Source organism: Orcinus orca, chromosome 3, assembly GCF_937001465.1.
Source record: "Orcinus orca chromosome 3, mOrcOrc1.1, whole genome shotgun sequence".
Taxonomy (NCBI): domain Eukaryota; kingdom Metazoa; phylum Chordata; class Mammalia; order Artiodactyla; family Delphinidae; genus Orcinus; species Orcinus orca.
In genome coordinates this window covers 112,544,733-112,571,147 of record NC_064561.1, presented here as the reverse complement: position 1 = coordinate 112,571,147, position 26,415 = coordinate 112,544,733, and the positions used below count along the sequence as shown (strand labels likewise).

Below are 26,415 nucleotides of genomic sequence, written 5' to 3'. Positions count from 1 at the left end.
GTGGGTTTAATACATTTACATTTACTGTGATTGTTGGTAAACTTTGAGTTATTTCTACTAACTCATTTTGTATTTTTTGTGAATCTGAGCTTTCTGTTAGCTTTTCTTTTTGCTGTTCTTTCATTGGTTTTTAATTAAGCAATTCAATTTTTACTTACAGGTTTGTGTAGTTTTTGAATATATATACTTAGCAAAATTTTTAAAGTTAATAATGTCTTTAACATTTTATTGAATGATACAAGGACCTTTATTTCCTTGTGTGGTGTATGATTTTTTTTAGTTAAAGTTTAGCTAGACAAGGGTTGTTTTCTACAGGAATTCTCTGTGCACTTTAATGGGTCCTATACAATTAACATGTTCCAAACCAATTTTATCTTAATTTCTCAGCTTGATATTCCTGATTATATGAGTATGTGAATTTGGATGCCACATCTAAATACATAGGGTAGGGGTTGGAGTTCAAATTTCTGGCTGGTAACTGTTTTCACTTCTTCAGGGCAGTGAGCAAAGATTTTTTTCTGGTTCCCCTTTCATGATCTTGGCAGCCATTCACGGGTCCTAGATTTCTGCATGTAACTCAGTTCTACAGCTTGCAGGCAAAGCCCTGCCACCTCCGCACAGGCATTAAACCCAGACCTCCCTGGTTCTGACTGCTCTGTGTCACAGGACTTGCAGCCCCCATTGACCAATGTGTGGCTTTAATTTTGGCATGTAAGGATTTGTTGTGTTATATGTTCAGTTAGACTATATGTTTACATTTTTAGTATTCTTATTTATTTACTTATTTTTTCTTGTTTATTTTTAAAGTAATTTATTTGGAGTAGAGGGGAGTTCAGTATAGTCAACCATATTGACTTAAAGTCCACCTCAACATTTTTACTTTAAATTGACATTCAGAATATTAGTGATATTGTTTCACATTTCTAATACATTGTTCATTGTTCAAATACATTGTTCATTTAAAGTTTTTTTTTCTTCTTTTGGGTCACCAAATATTTTAATTCCTTTATATAAGGAAAATAAAATTCAGTATGTAGAAATTCTCAACCAGCTGCTGTTTTGTGATAACTTGTTTTTATATATGAATACCAAAATTTAAAAATTTTTTAACTTTTAATGTTTGGTTGAGTGCTTCTAAGAACATGGGAACAGTGATTGCTTTCTCTAAATCTTCCAAACTGCAGCTGGAAGACCGAGGCCAGGGTAGGCTAGGAGGTTACCCACACATTTTTCTGAGACTTGTAAAAACCAGTCAAGGTCAGTCTAAATACAAACACATAACATTTCAATCCAATAAGACCTGGATGCAAACTTTAAGCCACGAAACTCATAGAAGAATTAACACAAAAACTCATAGATTACTGCACTGAAGCAAGGTTTACTGAACATCTGAAGAGAGATTCAAGAAGGGTGACATTATTAACATCAATTAATCTGTTTTGTTTTAGAAAAAGGATCCTTTTAGAACTTTTACTTATCAAGTATTCCATCCTCCCGGGGTCACCCTTCCATTTAATGGTTTTGAGAACTTGACCCGATTCCCCATCACAGGAGAGGTGAGGAGTGCAGTGTCCTCACCTGTATCTCCATGAACACTTGTGCTTGGATTCCTGCATTTCTTGTATTCCCTCTCTACTCTGCATCTAGCTTCTTTCATGAATTTTCTTCTCTCTTTCTCTTATCGATAAAGACAGAAAACATAGACTTCTTTTACTTTTTTGTGCCCTGACAAATTCTACAAGCATAAGTCAGGGTAAAGAGGAGACAAAACAGTATAATGGACATCTTGCTTGAGATCCCTACTTTTAATTATCCTCCTGTCTTCTGCGACATAGAGACTTTCTCTGTGGCTCTATCTTCCAGCCTGGTCCTTCTTCCATCATCCAGCTTTCATATCTTCTCTATCCTCCACCCTCTTTTATGTCCTAAGCTTCCACTACCTCCCACTTGGCTGCCCCTGGAAAGGAACCAATTTTTTCTCACCTTCTTTGAAGAGCAAATCAATCTTCCCTTGGTCTCACCTTTTCTTTCTCTTGAGGCCCATGCATTTACCTCCCAATGGCCTATTAAGAAGTGTTGCTAACTAAATTAGATCCATAAGAAGAATTCTGTTTATCACATTTTGAAATCAGATTTTTTTCTTCCTCAACATATGTTTTAGAATCATTTTTGCTTAATCTCAATTTTCTGAAATGCTTCAGCCAACTTTGATTTTGTCAAATAATAAAAATTATAAGAATGTAATTTTCAAGAATGTGATTGGTTAGCTCTTATTTCATAGTTATATTATTAACTAGCCCAACTTAGTTAAATCAAATCAAGTAGCACACATAGGCCAATATGTAACAGCAAAAGGAATCCAAAAGATCTTGAATTTTTAATCAAATTGAAAATCTAATATAGCTTATGTGTGAAGGTCATATATAAATTCATGTATCTCCCTGTCTAGTTTCAAGTCTTCCGTCACTTGCTAGCTGTGTGACTTTGGACAAGTGATTTAACCTCTTTGCTCTTCAATTTTCTCATCTGTAACATCCAATAATAATAATAACAATAATAATAGTACCTACCTTATATGGATGCTGTAAGTAATAAATGAGTTAATACACGTAAAGCTCTTAGAACAATGCCAGGCACCACATAAGCTAAGATTCACATATTCACACCACACACATTATTTCAAGTACTTAAGAACAAAAATATGATATAAAGAAGGTTGACCAATTGGGATTTTTAGATTAAGTATCACAGATATCTGACATTTAAAACATACTTAATGAAAACATTGCTGTTTTTCAACCTATTCTAGTATATCATAAATAAATATAAAATATTCATAAGGAGATAAGGCATACACCCTTAAATTGTTCTTAACATTTTTTCTGGCCTTTTGGAAAATATAATAAAAAGCAGTTTACTCTTTTCAAGAACTCTGTTAAAACAGTAGTGCTTATATATTGGATTCTTTATTCCCATGAAGCCCATCCTGGTACCTCAGCTTAAGTATTCATGGCTTAAATATTTTCTTAGATCAGTCTCCTAAGGCAAAAGAAATAAAAGCAAAAATAAACAAATGGGATCTAATTAAACTTAAAAGCTTTTGTACAGCAAAGAAAACAGTCGACAAAATGAAAAGACAACCTATAAAATGGAAGAAAATATTTGCAAATGATGCAACTGACAAGGGCTTAATTTCCGAACTATACAAACAGTTCATACAACTCAACACAATAAAACAGACAAACCAATCAAAAAATGGGCAGAAGATCTAAATAGACATTTCTCCAAAGAAGACATGCAGATGGCTAACAAGCACATGAAGAGATGTTCAATATTGCTAATTATTAGAGAAATGCAAATCAAAACCACAGTGAGGTGTCACCTCACACCTGTCAGAATGGCATGAAAAGATGTTCAATATTGCTAATTATTAGAGAAATGCAAATCAAAACCACAGTGAGGTATCACCTCACACCTGTCAGAATGGCTGTCATCAAAAAGTCTACAAATAGCAAACGTTGGAGAGGATGTGGAGAAAAGGGAACGCTCATACACTGTTGGTGAAAATGTAAATTGGTGCAGCCACTATGGAAAACAGTATGGCAGCACCTTAAAAAACTAAAAATAGAACTACCATATGATCCAGCAATTTCACTGCTGGGTATATATCTGGAAAAAACAAAAGCACTAATTCGAAAAGATACATGCACCCCAATGTTCATAGCAGCCCTGTTTACAATAGCCAAGACATGGAAGCAACCCAAGTGACCATCAACAGACTATTGGATTTAGAAGATGTGATATACATTTACAATGGAATGTTACTCAGGCATAAAGAAGAATGAAATACTGCCGTTTGCAGCAACATGGATGGACGTAGAAAATATTATGCTCAGTGAAATAAGTCAGAGAAAGATAAATACTACATGATATCACTTATATGTGGAATCTAAAAAATAATACAGATGAATCTATATGCAGAACAGAAACAGACTCACGGATATAGAAAACAAACTTGTGGTTACAGAGGGAAGGGGGGAGGGACAAATTAGGGGTATGGGCTTAACAAACTACTATACATAAAATAGAAAAGCAAAAAGGATAGGGTATAGTGTATATAGCACAGGGAATTATACCCATTATCTTGTAATAACCTATAATGGAGTATAATCTGAAAAAATACTGAATCACTATGCTGTACACCTAAAACCAACATGATATTGTAAATCTACTATACTTCAATAAAAAAAAATCATGGCTTAAGAGTTTCTAGTAGTGGGGATATATGTATACATATAGCTGATTTACTTTGTTGTACAGCAGCTAACACAACATTGTAAAGCAATTATACTCCAATAAAGATATAAAAAATAAATAAGAGTTTCTAGTAGGAAATCAGATGCCAAAAGAAGTTTTAGCATTGTTTTTTGTTTGTTTGTTTGTTTGTTTTTGCGGTATGTGGGCCTCTCACTGTTGTGGCCTCTCCCGTTGCGGAGCACAGGCTCCGGATGCGCAGGCTCAGCGGCAATGGCTCACGGGCCCAGCCGCTCCACAGCATGTGGGATCCTCCCCGACCGGGGTTCGAACCCACGTCCCCTGCATCGGCAGGCAAACTCTCAACCACTGCACCACCAGGGAAGCCCAGCATTGTTTTTAATGTTAAGGATTACAAAGAATAGATGATCTCAGGATCTACAAGTTTACCTTCCTTCCTAGCCTGCCACAGCTCCTGGATACTGGCAGATATGAGAATTCTGGGTCAGAGACAAAACAACTTTAATACTCCTGACACAGCCAGCAGTTCAGCTCCTTATAGCAATTCCCCTTCCCCTGCCCACTGCCCCCTGCCCCAAGATGCACAGGGGCAATGCAGGGCAACCTAGGTGGATGCTGTGCACAGAATGGATTTGCATCCCAGCTGAAGACCCTCAAGTTTAGGAAACCTCAATCTTTTATAATGGGCTGCAAGCAAACCTATCTGATCTTTGCACAGGAAGGACAAATATTTGTTATACCAGACAGTAACTAAATCCGCCTTCTGCTCCACAAGGAAGCAGTACCTCTACCTTCCAAAGCTGTCCGTACATTCTTCAAAAGATAGTCCAGAACAAAAGCTGTCAGTGGCTCTGTTTGCAAGCCATCCAGAAAGAGAGAGACCCATGGAGAACTGTCTCCCAGCATTTATCCCATCAAGTCAGGGGAGAAAGGTATTGTCATATGTTCTTTGGGGGAGGGGGATTAAAGTTAGTTATATGGATAGATAAACAATAATCTCTTCATTATAATAGGAGGAATATGAAAGGAACAAGATACACATAGTGTTTGCCTTCAGGAAGCTTACAGGTTTTAAACAGATAGGCCTTAAAATGATTAATTGCTATTTGGATAAATTCTACCAGAGAAAATTAAATTATGAAATTATATATTGGGGGGCCTTGATCTAGTTCATGATGTCAAAGAAGGTGTCACTGAGGAAGTGACAGTTGAAAACAAGGCCTAACAGAGTAGTAGGAATCATCAGGTTAAGAGTAGGGCATACAGTGTTCTAGGTAGAAGGAAGATCCTATTCCTACTGGATGAAGGAAGCCTAGGTTATTGGAGGAACTACAAGAAGCCCAGGATTATTAGATCAGAATAAAATAAACAGGGGCTAGATTGGATTTTGGACTTGATCCAGATGACAGTGCAAAGTCACTGAGGGGTTAAGAGAGAGAGTGCCATTATTATGTTTGTGGGTTTTTTTGGGGTTTTTTGTTGTTGTTTTTTTTTGCGGTACGCGGGCCTCTCACTGTTGTGGCCTCTCCCGTTGCGGAGCACAGGCTCCGGACACGCAGGCCCAGCGGGCCATGGCTCACGGGCCCAGCCGCTCCGCGGCATGTGGAATCCTCCCGGACCGGGGCACGAACCCGTGTCCCCTGCATCGACAAGCAGACTCTCAACCACTGCGCCACCAGGGAAGCCCTATGTTTGCGTTTTTAAAAGCTTCCCTCTCACAACCATTGTTGTATAAGAAACAGGTTGTAGGGGAATAGTGAATGCAGACAGTGGAATTGAAAGTTTATTTCCATAAGCCAAGCAGGAGGTGATAGTGATCTGGTCTATAGACAGTGGCAATGTAGATGAAAAGAAATGAATGGATTCAAGAAATATTTATAAAGTACAGTATAGTTGTCAGGCCTGGGTGATTGATTTGATTTAGAGAGAGAAAAATAAAGTCATGGATGATTCTCAGATTTCTGGCATGGGCAACTGCACAGGCAGAGTGCCTAGAAAGAATTAACTAGCCTCTTGAGGATTTATCTCATAAATTCATTTCTATTTCAGTGACAGCAAGCATTTTAGATATATACACATAAGGAACCTGATTCTCTCCAGGGCTCTAAGAACTAACTTTGGTGCGGATAAAAGATGAGCTGTAGGGAATTGAGATATTGCATATACCTCTTAACCTCAAAATATAGTGCTTTTTTGCTTAAGTTCATTGAAGAAAGAAGACCCTTATGCTATCAGTTGGTAAAAAATAATGCCTCAAATTTTCCTACCAGTATGATCCCTTCCAAACTCCTACAATTAAAATTAGGGTATAATGCCATCATTAATGCTCCCTAAATTCCCAGCATGTTAATTCTGAGGTTTATGTCCTTTTCTCATATTGTCTTACTGCTCAGATATACTGAATATATAGTAGATAAGCAACTATATCAAATATGTATTGAGCCTGATGTTCACAATGTGTAAATTATTTCTTAGCATTTAGGAACTCCTAGAAGCGTATTCTTGGAGTATTTAAAATGTAATTGACAAAAATTCAATTCAAAGTAGCATAAGAAAACATATAGCACATGTATGTAAAATCCTTCAGAGCAGAGTAGGATTCAGCAGCTATGAATACAGAAGAAGTCATCAGGGTTCTGTCTCACTCCATGACTCACCTCTGGATTCCTTTGCTACTTTCATTATTGGCAGGCTTTCTCCATGAGGCAGGAAAAGAGGCCACTGGCAGCTCCTAGCCTATGTGGTCCTTCTGGTTTCCCAATGGAAAACTGTACTGTTTACCCACCATGAAAACAGGGAAGACCATTTGAGTCATGTACCTATCTCTGAACCAATCAGTGTGGCCAAAGGATGAAGCACTTACTGTCCAACTGAAGTCACCTGTTTGCCTTGATCAGCTTAACCAGTGTTATATGTGATCTCCTCTCCACAAGAATGGGGGATGTGATCCCAGAACATGAGGAAGACGTGATGGATGGGCATGCAAACTAACGAATAATAGATGTCATTTCAGGTAGGAAAATAGGAAAAGTGCTGAAACATCACTGAATGATTTCAATAAGGCCAAAAGCAGAATTACAGACCTGAAAGGTTAAAACAAAGTATATAAATGTAAGATGAAGAGGAGGTAATTATGCGATAATATAAATAAAAAGATGAAAAGACTATATATTGTGTTGCATGTGAATCAGTAGGTGCCAAAGTTTTAAAGTCAAGAAAGTACAAGGATGAATACAAACTATGTATAGGACTTCCCTGATGGTGCAGTGGTTAAGAATCCGCCTGCCAATGCAGGGGACGTGGGTTCAATCCCTGGTCCGGGATCGATCCCACATGTCACGGAGCAGCTAAGCCCAAGCGCCACAACTACTGAGCCTGCGCTCCAGAGCCCACGACCCACAGCTACTGAAGCCCGCACACCTAGAGCCCGTGCTCCGCAACAAGAGAAAGCCTGCGTGCAGCAACGAAGACCCAACGCAGCCAAAAATAAATAAATAAATTTATTTTAAAAAAAAACAACTATGTATAGAATATGGGAATGATGATTTAGTTTTACTATTTTACTACCCTTAAATGAGATGCTTGTATCTAAGCTGGTACTCTTCAACTAAAAAAATAGACTGAAAACAAATTGGAAAAGATTCAGAAGAGTTTTACGAAGATGTGTAGTGGGTAGAAAATGAAATTTAAAAATCAATAATATGAATGTAGTGCTTTGTCTATGCAAAACAAAGCCTTTTGAGATAAATAAATATGTAAAAGTATTGCACCAGTAAAAGAGAAATTGAATACTTTTATATATATATAGTTTTAATTCAGAAAATAATGCATCTGTACTCAAGATTAAAAAAAAACAATACAAGAAGTTTGAGAAGAAGCATGGGGCTTCCCTGGTGGCGCAGTGGTTGAGAGCCTGCCTGCTAATGCATGGGACATGGGTTCGAGCCCTGGTCTGGGAGGATCCCACATGCCACGGAGTAGCTGAGCCCGTGAGCCACACTGATGAGCCTGTGCATCTGGAGCCTGTGCTCCGCAACGGGAGAGGCCACGATAGTGAGAGGCCCATGCACCGCGATGAAGAGTGGCCCCCGCTTGCCACAACTGGAGAAAGCCCTCACACAGAAACGAAGACCCAACACAGCAAAAATTAATTAATTAATTAATAAACTCCTACCTCCAGCATCTTCTTTAAAAAAAAAAAAGCATGAAACATTTGGATTTGAGATAGAAAAATTTTTAGCTAAGAGTTAATAAAGCATTGGAATGAATCAGAAGCCTTTCTGAAATGTTTTAAAACAGCTGTTCCTTCTTATATGTTTGATTGGTGAGGACCCTGTGCTGTTCAGAGTCAGAGTGAAGAGTTAGATGAATATAGGCTTCATGAGGGCAGGAATCATGTGTTTTGCAAATTTGCATCTCAGGGGCTGGAGCATAATAGACCCTAAAATATTTGCTGAGTAAATGTGTGTCGATGCTAATTTGTATAATATACTCAATTCTTAATTATCTGTGTATGGAATCTGTTTTGTGGATCTGCCAAATAAATATTATATTTATGCTGGTGTTGTCATCATGCACAACAGATGCCTAGACTGCCAATTTTCTAGCTGCTGTGTTTTCAGTGAATAGAAGCACGATATGCTGTTAATCCAAGTGAAAGATTAATGGCAATGTGAAACGATATAATTTCTAATTATTTGCAATTTTGGATCCTCTGGTCCATAGTCTCCCTCTATTATTGTCATCAACTAAGAGTTCATTTTAACAATAATTATGAAAGATGGCACTTATTAATATCATAAATTATACTAAATAAAAAGCACATGTTCATAGCACCTTTATAAATAGATTTAATATTGAATCCAGGTTAAAATGGAATTGAGTGATAGAATTTGGGTTACAGAAAGAAACTGAAGGCCCATCTTCTACCTAACCTCTCCTTCTATAATCATCTCATTATTTACGTGATAATGAGATTGAGGCCTAACTATGTTAAATGATTGCCCAATGTGAAATAACCTCTTTACGGCAGAACCTGGACTAGAACCTGCTTAAAATCTGAAAATTTCCTGAAGTCAGAGGAAAGTTTTCACAGGCTCTTTCTTCATTGAAAGATTCATTCCAATTGGTTAATATAATCCGTACCTTAATACCATCTTGAGATTGATTTGTAATTTTCTTTTTCGCAATGCTCTGAAAACAAATTCCACACATGCAGATAAATACAGGCTTAATATGTTTTCCTTTCTCTTAGAAACATCTTAGATTTGAGAATTGTGGTTCTTTTTTTTCTTTTTTTTGGGGGGGGGTTGGTGCACACCAAGCAGCAGGTGGGATCTTAGTTCCCGGACCAGGGATTGAACCCACGCCTCTTGCAGTAGAAGCACAGAGTCTTAACCACTGGACCACCAAGGAAGTCCTGAGAATTGTGTATTTAAAATTAGGTCTCCGTTAGAAGGTGGTTTTAAGGATAAAGAAATAAGGAAGTTGGGCTTCCCTGGTGGCGCAGTGGTTGGGAGTCCGCCTGCCGATGCAGGGGGCACGGGTTCGTGCCCCAGTCCAGGAGGTGGGCCCGTGGGCTGTGGCTGCTGAGCCTGCATGTCCGGAGCCTGTGCTCCGCAGCAGGAGAGGCCACAGCAGTGAGGGGCCCGCGTACCGCAAAAAAACAAAAACAAAGAAATGAGGAAGTTATTTAACTGCATTTAAACTTGAGGTTCTTAGTCAATTTTACCGATTTACCTTCAATCTGATTACACCACTGGCCCAGGAAAACATGCTCATTCAGTTCAAAGATCTCCCCAAGCTCTGCCTAAACTTTTCTGAAATCAGTTCAGTAGTTAACGCATTATGAAAAGATTGTGCTTTGCTACAGACAATAGCTTTTATTTTGAATAATAAAGTAATTCAGTAATCGTGCTGTTGGGAGCCACCTAAGTGACAATGAGTTATATTAAGCATCACAGTACAGTTGGTATATTGAAAAATAACACCTTTCTTACAGCCACAAAGAAAACTGTTTTATTTCATTCACAGCTGGGCCAGAGCTGTCCATTTGGACTTCACAAGACACGTCTACCACCTTGGACATTAAAGCAAATGTTACGCTGCTTCGGCATGATGCATTTTGGTTTTTAGCCAATCATAGTGCAGAGAGCTATCTATTAAATCAGGATAATTTAATCTGAATAAAATGTCAGCATTAGAAAATACAGCAGACTTTAAAAAATAATACCCTACACATTAGCAAACAATCCCTTTCCTGTTTCCTTTATGCATTTCTAACGTTATGTATGTCAGAGCTTTAATAAACTTTTGCTTGTACATCCATAAATGGGAGGCACCCTAGAAGGCAGCCTGATTTTTTTTTTTTTTTTTAACATGGGATTCCTAGTGCTGAAAGCATTCACTGTTTCATTCCAACTCTTTATTGAGATCCTTAAAACTTGATTTCTGGCTTTTTTTTTTCCTTCCCAAGAGAACAAACAAGCTATAGTTTGAGCCAATAGTAACCCCCAAGCATTTTTATTAATGTGTGCTCAGCAACAGGCTGAGCTTTCTATGGTTGTTTTATCCACAGTCCAATGTTTATCTGCAATTTCCTGTTCACCATCTGGGAAAACCAGATGTAACTCTTTTGAGAGGAAGCACCGAAGTTTCATCTCTGCTTCATTATTTCAGATGTAATCAAAGAAGTAAGCCTATGGAGTGTTTTTGACTCTAATACAGTAGAGTTGTCCCTAGCCTGGACAAAATTCCATCTGTGTTCATTATTCTTTTAGAGGAATTTCTATTCCAGATATAGTTATATTAAGTATTATGTTGGTTCAAGCTGATAAATCTTAAGTTTTTAAATTAAAGCCAGTATCTTACATCTTGATAGCAATACTCTTTGAAGCTCTGGAAGTTCTTGCTACAACTTTTTAAGGAGACTTCACTCAGTGCCCAACCCCCAGAGCCCCCTTGTTGAGACAGGGAATGTGGTGCAGTGGTTAGAGAAGGGACTCTGGAGGTAGACCAACTGCTTGGGTTCAGACTCTGATTCTGCCTCCTCTTAGAGTTAACCTGGAACAAGTTATTTAACCTCTCTGTGCCTTGATTCCCCCATTTGTAGAATGGAGATGATAATACTAGTACTACCTCTTAAGGATTAAATGTTATTCCACTCATTCTGCCCTTCTACTACTGAGAAGAGTGCCTAGCATTTAGTAAATAACACTTATGCATTACATATTTTTACAGCTGTTCCTGTCTCAAAACCTTTGCACTTGGTGTTCCTTCTGTCTGGAATGTTCTTCGTTCAGATACTCCCATGGCATGCTCTTTTTTTTTTTAACTTTTTTTTTTAATGTATTATTTATTTTTGGCTGCATTGGGTTTTCATTGCCGCACGTGGGCTTTCTCTAGTTGCAGCGAGCAGGGGCTACTCTTCGTTGCCGTGCGTGGGCTTCTCATTGCGGTGGCTTCTCTTACTGCAGCGCATGGGGTCTAGGAGCGCGGGCTTCAGTAGTTGTGTCTCACGGGCTCTAGAGCGCAGGCTCAGTAGTAGCGGTGCATGGGCTTCCTTGCTCTGCAGCATGTGGGATCTTCCCAGACCAGGGATCGAACCCATGTCCCCTGCATTGATAGGCGGATTCTTAACCGCTGCACCACCAGGGAAGCCTCCTATGGCATGCTCTTTCACTTCAACTATCACGCCTCAGGGAAACCTTTCCTGACCATCTTTTTCATTCTCTATCTCTATTCGCTACTTTAGTTTATTATAGCTTTGATCACCACCCAATATTATATATTATATTTATCTCATCTTTCTAACTCTTTGTTTCTTCAAAAAGAATGTAATCTCAGTAAGGATTTTTGTGTAATGTTATATCCCTTGAGTCTAGAATGGTGTCTGGTGTGTATATATATATATATAAATATATATATAGTAGGTGCTCAACAAATATTTGATGACAGAATAAATGAAGACTTTGTGTTCAAAGGATATTTACATTAGAGTACATTTCTATAGATACATGGATCTTTCTAGCAGAATTCTCTAAAGCACAAAATAATCACAATTACTCCAAAATGAACTAAATTAAATAACTAGGTAAATACATGCATACTTCATCAAATGGCCACATATGGACACTCGTTGCCCTATGTCTTAATGCAGACTTGTAACAAATACTATTATTTAAAGTATTTACTGGATAGCTTGTGCTCAGGCAAATACTGGGATTTATGGGATGACTATAATCAAATGAATTGGATGCTAATAAGATAGAAAAAAATGTCAACCTCAGGCAAATTTAAGGTTCGAATCACCAGTGTCTTCTGATCATTTCTGAAGGGAGAATGCTTCAGGCAAAAGATATAAACTGACGGTAAGTGAGAAAAACAATACAGTGTATGAGGTCTCGAAATGCCTCATATAAATCTGTAGACTTATCAGGTAGTCAGTGCAACTATTTTACTGACATGGGTCACGTGCTGGCCTGTCAGGGAGAATTCCAGATGTCCTCCTCCAGATCCTCCTGATAAGAATTAGAAAAATAATTAACCATACCCATTTGGGTACATATGGTGACAATGAGGATCTTTATGTTTTAGAAATAAAGTGATAGGATTTTTTTCCAGTAGAGTAAGGTGTTCATTGGGTGATATTCTGCCTTTTCAAGACTTAGCATTAATTTGTTCAGGACAACAACACGTTGGTAATAATACTGGAATATTACTATCTTTTCCTGTTGTTTGAAAGAGACATTCAGTTCACTGATTTGTTTATAGAAAAATCTCATATCTCAGTTGAGATATATCTCTCTGACTCTTTCATGTAGTATTAGTAATTCCCAGAACTTCCTAGTGACCTTATCCTATTTTATTTTCCATCATGGCATTATCACCATCAGATGTAGTATCTATTTATTTATTTGAATGAGTTTTTTTCATATTTTCTTTCTCTCAGGTATCCATGTCAGATTCCAGTTGTGGTCTAAAAGGAAGTTTTTACTTTTTAATTTCTTTCTAATAACTTAGCTCAGGACAAGGTTGATTACAAAGAATTAAGAAAAAGCAGTATCCACTAGAAAGTAAGCTCCAGAAGGGCAAGGACTTTTTGTTGTGGTTATTCACTGCTCTAGTCCTGGAGCCCTGAACAGTCTCTGGAATTTAATAGGTGCTCAGTAAGTACTCAGTAAATGAAAAAAATGGAGAAAACACTGCTAGTCTTACGGATTTGTCATGAGGATTAAACTAAAGGTTGTGTGCAGAAGTACCTAATACAGGAGGAGATGGAATCCAAAAACCCTGAAAGGACTGATGTGGCACCCAGAAATGCCAGACCTGACTTTTAAGTGTATGAACGTCAGCCCTTAAATATTGATACTGATTAAATGCATGTTTTAAATAAATTTGACTTCTGAAAATTACATTCAGCATCCTCATTTTTATAGTGAATGACTTTTTTATAATGATGAGAAGCTCATTATGATTTTCATTAGCAATTTGCTTTATGTTTGGCTTATACAAGCTTCTCTCTTATAAAAGACGAAATAATATCCTAAACATTTTACCAAACCATAGACAGAACTACTCATGATCTTTATTTGACTGGTGTCTTGGCACTGTTCATTTGATAAAGATGACACTTAAACCACTGAACGAATTTGTTGGCTTTGCTTTTCTTTTTTTTAAGTTAATATCAAGGAAGGCCAGAGACAGTGCTCCACTTAGAACTCTAAGCAAATGCAAATATTAACATCAGGACCTCTGCAGTGAGATTTTACAAGGATTAAAGAAAGGGAGTTACAAAGCATGAGACATCTGATATTAGTGTGTGTGATAGGCTGATAGCCTCTTTATTTTCTTGATCCTTTCTCCTCAAAAAGATGCATCTTAGAATCTAACTTTTCAAAATTGCATAGTAATTGCATTTATTAGGTGGACTGTAGTGTTTTATACTCTGTTCTTGTTGAAAGCATTGACATACAGGAGAAGCTCTGCCGTATTTCTTTACAAGATAGATGTTTTACATGCTGATGGTGACACTTCTTTCAGGCTATCAGGAGAGTCTAGCTTTTAGACCTAGCATTTCAAATATCTTGTGACTTGTTAAAGATGTCTATGTCAGATTCCAGTTATAGCTTAGGAAAAATTTTTATTTAGCAATCAAGGACAAATTTACCTTGAAAAGATATGGAGGGGGGGAAAGCAGTATCAAAGGCGTCTTCTCACTCCAGAAATATTGCTTCTTCAGTGTTCTTCAGTTTGCTACTTTTTATCCAATATTAGTACATTCTTCAGTTGTTAAGTTTGGATTCGTTTTCAGCTAACAAAAGTGGAATGTTTCAAGGGGTGGTGAATTATGCCTCTACTCCACTTCCCAAGCCCCCTCCACTCAGCTTTGATCTTATGGATCACATCGTGTCATGTCCATTGGGTTGAAGGGTCCTAAGAAGAGAGCATTGGTTCAGTAACTGCTTCCTTCCTGAGGCTGCTGTGATTTCTGGATTGTCTGGGCTTCTTTTGAAATTCTTATACGGCAGTTCTCTTGAATTTTCTTCCATAATTATCCTTCACACAAACTGTATTGGAGGGGTTGTGAAATGACATGTCTCTCTTTTACTCTGGGCCTTTTTTCTAAAATTAGTAAAATACACATTCCTTGTATCTTTGGACCAATCAAGCCTCTGTTTTAATTCTATGTAGTTATTAATTTTGGTCCCTGCATATGCCCCAAATCAGGGTCTATACACAAATCCTTGTCCTTGAAAGTTTTATAGCCCCAGAGGAACAAAGATTAATCATAATTATGTTATCTTCCTGAAAATCTCAGACCATGCTTCCTTTTTAAGAGCACAGATGATTCCTGAAGCAACAGGAAACAAAGCTGAGAAGTTTTTGAGCATTGCCTTTTCTTTGCCATTGTCCGGGAAAGGGAGTATGGCTCTCCCAAGACTGTCCAAATCATTTTCCTATCAGGTGACTTGAGTAACAAATGTCCTTCTCGATTCTCATCTCTTTTCTTTCTTGGCAAATATGATTTCACCATTCAACTCCCCTTGCACACAATAACTCACGCCTTCCTTTGAGCTCCCGCCACCCTCCAGGTGGCTGTGCTGTCACATTTAACGCGTTGCAGTAAAATTTGGCACGAGCCTCTCCTCCACTGTAGACTCTGATCTTCTCCAGGTCAAGAGGCATGTATTATTCATCACTGATGAATAGCTTGGCAAATAGAATGCACATAGTTTTTGCTTAGTAGGTGTATGTTGAATGAATGAATAGCAGTCATGTAACATGAACATTGTAACATGTAGCAAGAACATTGACCATTGTATGACACAGTAACCATGTTGCTCTCATATTGGAAAGAGTTGTACTTCTCTTGAACTACTCTGTGTGTGTGTGTGCGTGTGTGCGTGTGCACGCACGTGCGCATGTCTCTGAAACATCTGCTGGAAAAAGCACACTGGAATGAATGTATAGCTGATTTTTAGCCAATAGTATTTTGATACCCCACTCCTGATGCAGTCTTAGTTTATTTTTTATTTGCCTCGTTTCTCTCATTTTTATTTTATATTATCTAGATTATATGTCTTTATAAACTACTTAAAACAATTTTAAGAACATTAGTTAAACTTTCGTATTTTATAGGAATAATAAGGAAGCATAAAGAGGGTCCAGTACCTCTTTGCTGAGGAGGAAAGTAGGGGAAAAAACACCCTGAAAATGCTATTTACTATTACCCAGGTATTGAAATAACATGATAGGCAGCTTATTTACAAAGTTGCCTCAGCTGCCAAAGAAAATGTCTTCCAAGGACAGTAACATAGCTGTGAAAATAACAGCTTAGTCATAACAAAGGAGACCACTGTGATGGCATGTGTTCCTTTACCCTTCAAAACAGCAACCATAGGGACACACATCCCTAAGCAGTTAGGCAATCTATATCCCAACATGAAGACTTCACCACACCTGACCTTTCTGTGGTTTTAAACCTAGGATTTAGTGCAAACAATTTTGGGTTACCTCAGCAGTACCAATTGAAGATTTAAACATATATTTTTTAAAGATTTCACGTCTGTCTTAGCTTTCAAATGACTAAATATTGACCCAGAGCTTTAACATTTTTTTTAATTAATTTAAAAAGTTTAATTTTTTTATAATTGACTCACACTATATATTAGTTTCAGGAATACTGCGTAGTAATTCAATATTTTTATACATTACAAAATGATCACAATAACTGTAATAGCCATCTGCTACCATACAAAGTTATTACAATACTATTGCCTATATTTCCTATGCTGTACATTGCATCCTTGTGACTTGTTTATTGATATTTTATAACCGAAGTTTGTCCCATTTAATCCCCTTCCCCTACTTCACCCAGCCACTCCCCCTTCCTGGCATCTACCAGCTTGTTCTTTGTTTCTATGAGTCTGTTTCTGTTTTACTATGTTTGTTCGTTTGTTTTGTTTTTTTAGATTCCCTATATAAGTAAAATCATATGGTATTTGTCTTTCTCTTATTTCTTTTAACATAATACCCTCTGGGTCCATTCATGTTGTCATAAATGGCAAGATTTCTTCTTTATAGCTGAGTAATATTCCATTGTGTGTGTGTGTGTGTGTGTGTGTGTGTGTGTGTGTGTGTGTGTGTATACACCACATCTTCTTTATCCGTTCATCTGTTGATGGATACTTAGGTTGCTTCCATATCTTAGCTATTGTAAATAATGCTTCAGTGAACTTTGGGGTGAATATATCTTTTTGAATTACTGTTTTCATTTTCTTGGGATAAATACCCAGAAGTGGAATTCTTGCTGGGTTATATGGTAGCACTATTTTTAATTTTTTGATTCAAGTCACTGCTATGGGTGTTAAAGGAAATGCTTGCTCTTCTGAGAAATGGTGTTGGACCTTGGGTTAGAGGTGATGATGACTTTGTGGATAAGCTTGCTATAACAAAAAAGTCAGTGATATTAACCAAATACATGAAACAATCTGAGTATAGTTAAATGCCACATATAATTTCTATTCACAAGTTCACATTACAGTGTTTCAGCAAAGTAATGTAACCAATTCACATGCTAAAGTGAATGGTAACGGCTGTCCTTTATGGAGTCTTTACCACATGCTAGGCATTGTGCTAAGCACTTTAATCAAGTTAATCTAATTTCATTCTCACAGCACGTTTATGAAAAAAATAGATTTTATTCATATTTTATAAACAAGGATACTGAAGCTCAGAGAGGTAACTTCACTTGCCCATAGTCACACAGCTATTAAGTAGCAGCCGAGGTTCAAAGCCAGGCCCATCTGATTCAGAGTCCACATCTGTAAGCACTTCGCTTTCTCACTCCCTGTTTTGTGAAATCCTCATATTCTTCCTGTCTTCCATTTAGAATGTCCCAGACAGTAGTGGGTTTTGATGCATTTTCACCCATGATCAAAGCCAGTTAGATTAGTCTCTGTTTTTAGTGATAACAGGCAGCAGAATCTTCAAGCAAGTGTTTGATTTAGAGGAGATGATATCTCCTGACTCCTCTCTCCACACACCTGAGTAATAGGCCTTGACATTTGGTCAAGAACAGTCTTGACATTTGGTAAGATTTTATCATAAAAATACATGATACCCTCCCAGACAGCATGTATATCACACTCTTGCATTTTCAGCATGTTTTTTAAATTATTTCCATTTTGTGGCACATGGAACTTTCATTTGAAGAAAGAGAGAATAAGAAATAAAGAAGAGAATACACTAGTATACCATCATGAAGGCAAGTTTTTCAAGACTTTAGCTGGCCCAGCTCTACATTTAAGAAGTTTGGCTACAATGAAAAAGTTAAGAATTTTAGCCAAAACAAAAAATCTTTACTGCATGTCAGATCATGATATTTTTTAATTAAAAGAAATTCAGAAAATTCATGAAGGAGATAGGCTTTTTTAAAGACAGGTTTTAGACTACTTGGGTTTTCCTCATACATTCATGATTATGCTCAGAAATTAATATTACTCTGCTGTTCCCATTTCATTTCACTGCCCTGAAATCCTGTTGTTGAAACTACAGGACTTGAAAATAACAGGAACATCCTGTTGTCAAAAATAAATTCCTTAGGATAAAGTATTAATTCAACTGAAGCCAATTTTTTTTTGGAGGGTGGGAAGTTCCTCAGTGGGAGGGGAGCTTATGAATGACAGAGTGCCATTCACTGCCCTTTCTTCATATCTTTGGATTCACTGGCCTTTTTTCATATCTTTGCTATATCTCTAACTAAATGAAATTTAGTCTTTTATATGAATATTTATATGTTGCAAAAACTTAATATGTGGTGTCATTAAAAACTTTCATGAGAGGGATACGTAAGGTCTAAGCTGCTTGGGTCACTACTATTGAGTATTATATTCAGAAATATGCATGTTTATTGTTTCATTCTATGATTTATTTAGTAGTCCCCTAGCCCCTGGGAATTCATATGCAAGGTAAAACAAAACACTGGGGACACTTCCTAAAAAAGGAATTTTTAGATTATTTGCAGAATATGGCCCCTGAAAACATTGGGGTTATTTTTCTTGAGTCTGACTTATGCTTTGGACCCTCATTTGGAACACTGACTTAGGAGTTTAGACAGTCAGGTTCTGGGCAGGCCTCAGAAGTCCTTGGTTCTTGGATTCTTCACCCATACAGCTAGAGGGAGGGTGGAATGACCTTTATTATTTCTTCTAGTTTTAAGATTCCATGAAGAAAAAATGCCTTCTTGAAAGGAGGAGGTACAGTTATCTTTCTGGTGGACGGGTCAGGTTGATGGGACGTTCACAATGCCTTGCTTTCTGATAGTCAACATTGGGCGTCCTTCAGCAGTCACCCAATCCAGACTGTGGGCTTCCCAGTGGCTTGAAACTCTCCCTCTTCTAGAAAACCATCAGCTAATTGGCCTTTTCCCTCCAGAACTGTTTGCCTTCTCCTTAGAGGACAGCAGGTAAGAAACCATCTGTTCAAATGCCTAGAGAAGCCCCTGAACCCAGCTCTGTCTCCTGCTGCTGACACTTCTGGACCAGGCCGGTTTGTCAGCCTGTGGCAGTGCAATAATGTTATGTTGGACTTCCTTGAGGGTTACCTACCTCTTTTTGAATGACCGACCCATAATTACCTTGACTTTTCAAGTTGGAACCAAGTTTCAACAACTAGTTTTGCAGAAACACAGATGAGTCATGTGGAAAAGCTGCAAAGGGAAAGTTTTCCTCTTTCCCCTCTTGCAGAGCCTCTGTGGACAAAGGCAGATCATCTTATTTGCATGACTAAATCACACGAAGTATCTGCTGATTGGCAAGGAATTCCAGAGGGAAAAAGCTGATTATCAAATCCCACGTCTTCCATGAAGTCTTCCCTGACTACCCCAGTTTAAAGACTTTTCTATCATTAAACTCGTACCATTCAGCACTTTTCCCTAACAGATAAAAAAGGTGCTAGGTGTTCACACTTCCCTCTGTACTATTTGGTATCTTCTTTTTATTCAAATACAGCCAAGTCTTGTATAGACATAAGAGGATTTGGGGCTTAGTAATAGATGATATATATATAATCATTGTAAATATCTTCATTGAGCACCTACAGTGTTCTAGGCTCCCATCCAAGAGCTTTACATTCAGTTCTCACTCTGCTCTTATGAGGCAGATGCTGTTGTTCACTCCATTTTATTTTTTAGGAAACTGAGGTATAGAGAAGCTCAATACTGGCTCAGGTGACAGAGTCAGTAAAAGGTATACCTAGGATTGACTCAAGACAGTCTGCTTCCAGAGCCTTCATTCTTAACAGTACACTCTTTTTTTTGTAGGCAGTATTATCCTGATCCAGTAAGAAACTTTTTCCTACTCTGTCCTTCTTCCCGCACATAAATTGTCAATAGCAACATCATTTTCTTTTGAGAAAATTCTTTACATAAATCATAAAGGAAATCATTTTATATCTATGTATCTGGTATCTAGTGTAAGACTTTCCAACTTCGGACTTTCACATATTGCTTCTACATCTGTATGATCTAATCCTTAAGATTTCAAAACTTCAAGGAAAGTGAAATGTGTCATTTCCCATCAAAGCTGGGGATTCCCCATAGAGTGGACAGAATTTTGGCCTCCATTTGCTTCCAGTTTTACTTTCCTTTTCTGAAATTAATCCATAAACTCTATCTCCTTTCCCCCAGATATTTTGGCCTGTATTTCTTAACCATTTAAGCATTTATTAGATATCCCTCACATGTTGGCAGTGTATTATGGGATTTTACAATGTTCTCTCATTGTTATATTGTACGTCTCTTGCCCCAAGACCCTTCAGGGAAGAAGTTATGCCTTTCACATTTGCTAAGTTTCCAGCTGTAACTGTAACAGTGCAGGAGGTATAAAAATACTCAATAAATATCCATTAATTGTAGTATCATAGGCCAGCTGTAACAACCACCCGGTATGAACATATTAAGGGTGTTTAGCTATCTTAAAACACATCTTTGATGTGCTAACCCATTACTCTGAAGACCAACATCCTAAAATATTTGTTCAATAAAAAATTCACATCAGATTGAATTGAACTCAGCAACAGAGTGAGTATTGGAGTTGAGACATAACTATGTTTTCTACAACTTGACATAATGACCTTGAAATAATTGACGTTATCACCTCATCTACTTAACATTATCCTGTTCTCTCAATAGTTAAAAGTTAACACTGTTGTTTCCAGGATTAAAATTTTACAGAAAGCACAAGGAAGTGTATAGTGTATTTTAAACAGGGTATGACTAACTTCAATTAACAATTTCTTAGTGATTTTAAGTCAATATTTAGGAACATTACTTATTGCAATGTGTTATAAATGTTAATGTGAGTATAAATGATACAAGATGTGGGTATGACTGAGCATTCACTCCTACAGGGAATGCTCTAGGCATTTTTTCTTGGAGTATCTGCAACTTTCACATAAAGCCAGAGAAATCTGTGGGCCTAATCTTCAGGACAGTGTAATGTGGCTACTGTTCAGTAGTATATAGTCGATTAAAAGTTAGATTATCCTTCTACCAAGTGATTTTGCCCTTTTGAAAAATGAGTACCATTGCTCTCAGGATTTTTTGCCACTTGAAACACCTATATCATTAATAGAGTGGCCACAGTGACATAGACATGCATAGACATGCACTTCTACCTTTCTCATAATTTCCATGGGCTCTAAATGAAACACTACAAGTGTATTCTAAGACTGTTTGTGGAGGGAGCAGTACTCCAAAGTCTACAGAGTCTTAATCAGGAAAAGGAGAGAATATTTATGCTCTCATGAAACATAGCCCCTAACTTCTTCTAAACTATCCCTTAATGTTTTGAGTTTATTGAAATCACAGATTCAAAGCACAAAAAATAAAAAATTGTACCTTCAACATCAATCTAAGATCAGAAAGTATGGATACTTCATCCTGCCTGTGTGATGAGGGATTACCTCACCTGAATCTGCTTTCCTGCTTTCCTCGCTCTGTTGCTGAGTCCAGTTCAATCTGATGTGAATTTTTTATTGAACAAATATTTAAGGATGTTGGTCTTCAGAGCAATGGGTTAGCACATCAAAGATCTGTTTTAAGGTATCTTAACACCCTTAATATGTTCATACTGGGTGGTTGTTAGAGCTGGTCTATGATACTACAGTTAATGAGTATTTTCTGAGTATCGTTGTCCATAAGTACAATTGTGAATGAAGACAGGGGTTGCAAAAAGATAAATATTTCTTGGACTTTAATCTTGTATTCCCATGGTCACCTCTATCACCTTTTCAGATACAAGAAGGTGATAGGATTAGTCAGAAAAACACTTTTTAGCCATCCATTCAGAGGCTTGGTAAGCAAGAGATTAAGGAGGACAATGACATTTTCCAGTACCTATCAATTTTGTTTTATGAGGACATAGAGCATTAGTACGTGCAAAAAGTAACGAGTCAGACCTTATTCTGATTAAATTCTGAAGGGGCTTGATTCACTGGAACCTACCTGGAGCGCAGTTGACAATCACTGTCCACTGGACCAATTTCAACAGTATCATCAAGTTGTTAAGGGGACAGACTGCTCAGACTTGAGTTTCTTGGAAAAAGAACAAAAAGAAAAGGTCATTTGGGGGTATCATGATTTCCAGACCGTTTTTTATCTATTCTTTCTACGCTGTTAATACTTTAAGTTTTTAATGAGCTAATTATGAACAATACAAGGCTGCATTTTAGTGTATGTAGTATATCTGACTACTTCAAAATTGTAGGCAGTTTAATATTCAGTGAATCAAAATATCTGCTCCTTTTGAAGTAGATGAAACAGTATTGCTTGGATATGTCCACATTTTTCTTAGCTCAATCTTTTCAACTAATATAAGCATGTGGATACATTGTAAATACTAAAAGGTGAGACTGATTCTTATTCTTTGATCACTTGTCAGTGCATAGAAGTAGATAGCAATGATAACCATGGAGTAGATTTGAGCTCTAAAACTGGTAGACATGGCAGTGATATTGGCAGGAAATGAGGTGTAGTTGGACCTCAGAGGACCTGGAATTAAAATGCTGAAGACCAGACCACACTCTTCATCTCTTAGGGACCACAGAGCCTCACTTCTTGTTGTGGTGAACATCACAATGCCCCTCCCAACCCTTGCCTCCCCCCGCCATTTTTCTATCCATTTATACTTGATATTCGTTGTATGTTTACTCCAAGATGGCTGTTTGCCCTGAACTTAGAATGGTTCTGGTGCCCACTACTAACTGGCAATTATCCATGTGAAATTCTCAAGACCAAAAAACTGATTGGCTCAGCTCAACGTTTAGAGCAGAGTCACCAAGTTATAAATCAGAGGCAAGCCAGAAGAATGTCTGTCTTTGGGTCAGGTATCCATCTCAGAGGTAGTCACCTGTATTTGGGTGATCTGTGGGTGGGATGTGAGGATAGAGGTATATGGAACACAGGCTCTTCCAGAACCCTTGAGCAGTGTCAGCAGTTATGGAACATGTCTATTGTGCCCACAACTATCAGAATCCTTATTCCTTCAAGGGTTGTTTAGATGCAGCTGATTATTTACCTGCCATCCACACCTGTCACAGCCCAGCACTCCCCTTCTTGTTTTGTTCCACCGGTCTGCAGATCGCTTGTGTCCTCTCTCACTTTATTTGCTTTCTCTCTCTCCTTTTCTGTAACGAGCATGTTCAGGTTGCGAATCACAGGCTTCTAAATGTGACAGGAGCTAATTGCCAGACTTCTAAATATGACACATCTCTGCTTCTCTATCCCTTTTGCTTCCTGCTGCTTTTCCCTCTCTGGTTCTTCAGGCTGCTGTGACCACCATGTGCTGCAAAATCTCTGGGCCTAATTCTCCTTTTGGGGTTACACTTGGCTTCACTGCCAAATAGAGGTAAAGATTAGTTAATTTTGTTAATTAGTTTAAGCTACTTTATGCCTCATGAGTGCGCTAGAAGAGTGCTTCTCCAACTTTTCAATGTGCACATGAAACACGTAGGGATCTTGTTAAAATGTAGTTTCAGGAACTCTGTCATGGAGTGTGAGATTCTGCATGTATAGCAAACTCCCAGGTAGTGTTGATGATGCTGATGAATTAACAATGCTTTGAATAGAAGATTAGATTGACTTATTGTAACTATGATCTTCTTGATGGGAAGGACCGTGCCTTAGGCATCTTCATCTGCCCTTCCATGGCCAGCACCGTACCTGATACGTGGTAGATATTCAAACGTTGCTTGGATTTTGATTAAACTAAGCACACAGGAAATACAAGATTTTCTATGCCTACTTTTTAAAAAAGTGAGTGGTTTCAAAGACTGCTAAAAATCAGTGAAATAAATAAACATTTCTTAAGGGTCTGATTATGCAAAGGACTAGGAGAAATACTAAAAAAAATTACAGTCCAAGTCCCCAAGGAAACACTGTCCTACTAACTCTAATATGTCTTTGCTAGAATTGTGAAATAATTTTAGAACTGTAGGGGTAGCAGAATGAGCCTATTTATGCTATAGCATTTGACCTCATATACTTTGTGTCATTTTTCCATATGTACGATGAGGCTAAGGGGACTGTTGTGATATTTATGTGTGATAATACATGTAGGGATTGAGTTTCATGCCTGGCACACAGTAAATGATCACTGCTAATACTGTTAGTAGTGGTAGAAGAAGTAGAAACAGTAGTAGTAATATTTAAGGTTGTTTTCATTACTAGCTAATTCAGTTTAAGAAAATACTTTGCTCTTCCTCTTCTTCTCTAAGTCCATACATTATCCTAATATGAGATTTCACTTTGTAGGGCTTATCTGCAATTTAGTCTTAATATTGTTCTTGTTTAGAGTTTAAAGGAAGATGAATTTTAGAATTCAGTTGTGTGCAGTACAACAGAAGGACTTCTAGAAGAATTTGTTTTCCTAACTTGCAGCTCGTTAAACAGTTATTTTCTCTTCACTCCAATGTCTTCATAAATTTATTCCTGAGAAAAAAATGAATGTGCTTAAAGGGCTCTCTCGAAACCTCTCCAGTCATTTTGAATGGGACAGGAAATGCACACATATACACAGAAATACATGCATACATACATACATACATAAATTCACAGGTGAACTAAAAGTGTGTGTTAAATAATAACATTATCTTTGGAAAGAAAGTAAATTGAGCGGGCAAGGAAAGGAATATTGAACTCATAAGTATTGGCTTAGATATTATTCATAAGCATCTACATAATGAATAACATCTGTATTCTTCAACTAATAGGGCCAGTACATCGATGTATTGTACTTTCTACACAAAGTAGAACTCAGTTTGCAATAAGTGGACAATTCTTGATCCATCATACATTTTAAAATTTCTGGAATAAAACTGACAGACCATCTCTTTTTTTCCCATATAAAGTAGGGCATCACTATGAGTTTCTATGTGGAAAAGAAAAAGCTGGTTGCAGCGGCAAATGTAACTGTGACATAGGTGCCATCATTAAAGAAATCTCCCCTCCTGGGGGAGGTTGGCACATGAACCTATGAGTCATAACTATCATCATTGTCTTGTTGAGGAGAAGTACTTATAAAGACCTTAGAAACAAACATCTGTTATTCTTTCATTACCTAGTTCCTTTTTCATTACCTATGTAACCCAGATGTAACGCACATGTCTGCTGCCTGGATTGCTTCATGTCCTCCAGTGCGCCAGGGTCAACTTGTTCTCTAAAATATAATTTAAATGGACTCAAATTACAGTTTCACGTACAGGGAGTTCCCAGCATCTCTTCCAATATTTTTAGCAGTTGTAAGTGAAGCTTTTGTCTCTCCTGGACTCTTTGCTTCTGAGCCCCGCCTTATGCTGATTTCATACAAGAATTAAAAAAATTGAAATACCGTATACCACCCACATAATTTTTTTTAATCAAGTTGGGTAATACAAGTAGAAACACTTCAATAAGTATAAAGAACTACCTGGGAGTGGTGGGGTGAGGGGGTAATAATAATCTTACTAAATGAGAAAGTGAGGGGCTTCCCTGGTGGCACAGTGGTTAAGAATCTGCCTGCCAATGCACGGGACACGGGTTCGAGCCCTGGTCCAGGAAGATCCCACATGCCATGGGGCAACTAAGCCCGTGCGCCACAGCTACTGAGCCTGTGTGCCACAGCTACTGAAGCCTGCGTGCCTAGAGCCCATATTCCACTACAAGAGGAGCCACTGCCATGAGAAGCCCACGCACCACAGCGAAGAGTAGCCCCTGCTTGCCACAACTAGAGAAAGCACACGCACAGCAATGAAGGCCCAATGCAGCCAAAATAAATAAATAAATATATATTTTAAAATAAATAAATAAATGAGAAAGTGACATAAGGCGTTGTGAATGCTCCAGGGTAGACTTGAAGAGGAAAAACTGAAGATAGTGAAACAACATCTACTTATTTCATCTGGCTTAAAATAGAGAAAAAGATGAAGTCCTGGCAAGATTTTGAAATAGAGTAGGATTGTCTGAGGGTTATAATAAGAAAGGAAATTTACCCATGAAACTTTGAAAGGGAACAGCAAAAGTTAGTCATGTGATTACAAGAACCCAAAAGAATATTTAACACCAAAAGAGAGAAGGGTCGCCAGAATGCTTTGAAGCTGGTT

The 26,415-nt window shown here is 37.8% G+C and overlaps 1 protein-coding gene and 1 long non-coding RNA gene across 2 annotated transcripts in view; one reads left to right on the top strand and one right to left on the bottom strand.

Moving 5' to 3' along the window:
• ADGRV1 (adhesion G protein-coupled receptor V1) overlaps positions 1-26,415 on the top strand; it is a 524,493-nt gene that overhangs the window by 406,723 nt on the left and 91,355 nt on the right. The window lies entirely within an intron of this gene.
• Positions 1-26,415, bottom strand: part of LOC117195730 (uncharacterized) — a 66,529-nt gene that overhangs the window by 35,941 nt on the left and 4,173 nt on the right. The window contains exons 2-3 of the long non-coding RNA XR_007476719.1: positions 23,355-25,493; positions 22,283-22,372 (exon numbers count right to left, since the gene is read on the bottom strand). This is a non-coding gene — a long non-coding RNA (uncharacterized LOC117195730). The remainder of the gene's footprint in view (positions 1-22,282; positions 22,373-23,354; positions 25,494-26,415) is intronic.